Consider the following 2,329-nt stretch of genomic DNA (forward strand, 5'->3'; position numbering starts at 1 on the left):
CCTCTAGAATCACACACACACACACACACACACACACACACACACACACACACATTTCTAGGTGGGAGTGATTAAAAGAGTTCATAACATTGTGGCTGGGGTTGGGAAAATAATGTTCTTGTGCTTAAGGCCACAAAAAAAGGAAAGGTAAATCATAAGGACATTCAAGGACTAATTCCCTACTCTCAAACCCAGAAATTCCCAAAGATCCTTCCCCCCTGCCACACCCTCTGAGTGCCCTGCCCTGCCCTGCCTGGGCGGAGCTTCCTTGGAAGTCTGGGATATTTAAAGAACTGAGACCCTCTCCCAGCCAACACTCTAGATCAGCTAGTCTGTCTGATCACATCTGCTCTCTTCCCAAAGCTGGTCAGACAACAACTGTACCTAAAAAAAAAGTACAGCTCACAGGTCTAGCACCTGCATCACACCTCGTTGGACCAGCGACCCACATCACCACAACATGGCGGGAGTAAGACCCTGCAGCACCAGCGCTGACCCTGGACCCAATCCTCCTGCCAAGCGCCCTCGAATCCAACTAGACCACCCAGCTCAGTGGGACCTGGAAGGACCTATCCATCCCTGGACCTGGCAAGGACAGCCTGAGATCTTGCCCACCAGCCAGCTTGGGTCTGCTCCTGTCCACATGCCTGGGATCCAGGGTCGTTCGGTTCTTTGGTAAGAGACAGCTTGGGCTTGGAAAATACCTCTCACTAGGGGATGCGATGGATTAATGCGGCAGCTTGCCTGGTCCCAGGCCTTCATCTCTCCTCTTCTTCCTTTCAGGGCCAAGTCCCACACTGCCTGAGCCCTTCATTCTCTCCCAGTGCAGAGGGATGTGATCCACGGTCCAGCTCAAGCCACAAAGGCAACATGATGTCACCTCTTCCAGACTCACCCCTGCAGCCTCTCCCTCCACCTCCTCCTAGGAGTCCAGAAGAACAGCTCCCTCTGAGACCTAGAAACCCATCTCGCCCTCCATGCAAGGCCAGGAGGCGCCTCTTCTAAGGGAAATGGACTGCTCCAGGAACACACAGAGACTCGGACAACGACCTGACTCCCAGCGCTCCCGTGGATTCCTAACAACCTGACCTCGATAATGTGTGCACACTGTGCTTCCCAGAGCCCCGTAGAGCCACGAGGGAAAGACTCAAAAAAAAAAAAAAAAAAAAAAAAAAAAAAATCAGACTGCACTAGATGAACATTTGTTTTTGACTGAAGTTCTCACGGTGACTGTAGCATTAGAAAGTGTTCGGGTTACTGCTTTTTCAAATTGTTTTTATTCTTCTAAGTTAATAATGTTTTTTTGTCTACAGACTTGTATGAAATATTCAGTCTTCATTGAATTTTTGTATGGAAATAAAATATTACTTGTAAAGTTTAAGCCTGCGAGACAATTTTGTTGTCTTAAAGCTTTTAACTTTAGTTGAGCATGGGGAAAGGCTCAAAGGTGCACATAATCGCTACCTCCTTAGAGAGAAGCTTGGGGAGAAACTAGTCAGCTGGCTGTCTCTGGATTGGCAGGCCCGGGCTGGGCCCAGAAGCATGTTACTTGAGGTAGAATCTTGAATGCATGCTTTTTGCCGATGAGGCCCACGTCACAGCTAGCTTGGAAGGGGTCATGGGGAACCTGGAAAGACAGGGGTCAGTGGTGCCTCTGCCATTCTGCATCATGCCAGTTCACCCTCTAGCAGTCAGCCACCTTACTCTGACAGCAGCAGAAGCTTCCCTGCCTTGATAGGCGCTATGGCGTCCTTTGGAGGCGCCCCTGCTGCGGTGGTTTAAATAGGAATGGTCTCCACGGGCTCTTATATTTGAATGCTAGGTTATTAGGAAGTGCTGTTACTTGAGAGGAATGAAGAGGTGCGGCCCTGTTGGAGGAAGTATGTCACTGGGGGGTGGGCTTTGCGGTTTCAAGAGCTCAAGGCAGCCCCTCGGATCCTGATGTGGAATTCTCACCTTCCTCTCCAACGAAGTGTGTGTGCTACCACGCTTCCCACATAACAGTAAAGTAAACTCTGAACGGAAGCAAGTCCTAGTGGATGGCTTTCTTTTACAAGCCTTGCTACTGAGGCATCTCTTCTCAGCAACAGAACACTGACTAAGACACCTCCCTCCACCACAATTTTGGTTTAAATGACTTTATTTCTCCACGTGGCCTATGAGGGCGGGGACAATTTCTGGTCACAGGGTGGCCAGTGATAGCCCTGGGCCTGGCACATACACTTGGGAAATGTTAATCAATGCAGGCATGCATGAATGAATGAATGAATGAATGATAACACAGATGACATTCTGGAAGCCTGCCAGAGGACAGTTGGAGTCAACTGGC

At 49.5% G+C, this 2,329-nt stretch overlaps 1 pseudogene across 1 annotated transcript; it reads left to right on the top strand.

Annotated features, from left to right (window-relative positions):
• The first annotated feature begins 460 nt into the window (after positions 1-460).
• On the top strand, positions 461-1,005 carry LOC308434383 (annotated as a pseudogene). Its single transcript has one exon. The product of its transcript is annotated as an uncharacterized misc_RNA (transcript).
• The last annotated feature ends 1,324 nt before the right edge of the window (positions 1,006-2,329 follow it).

Source organism: Micromys minutus (genome assembly GCF_963924665.1).
Source record: "Micromys minutus genome assembly, chromosome: 21".
In the NCBI taxonomy this organism is placed as follows: Eukaryota; Metazoa; Chordata; class Mammalia; order Rodentia; family Muridae; genus Micromys; species Micromys minutus.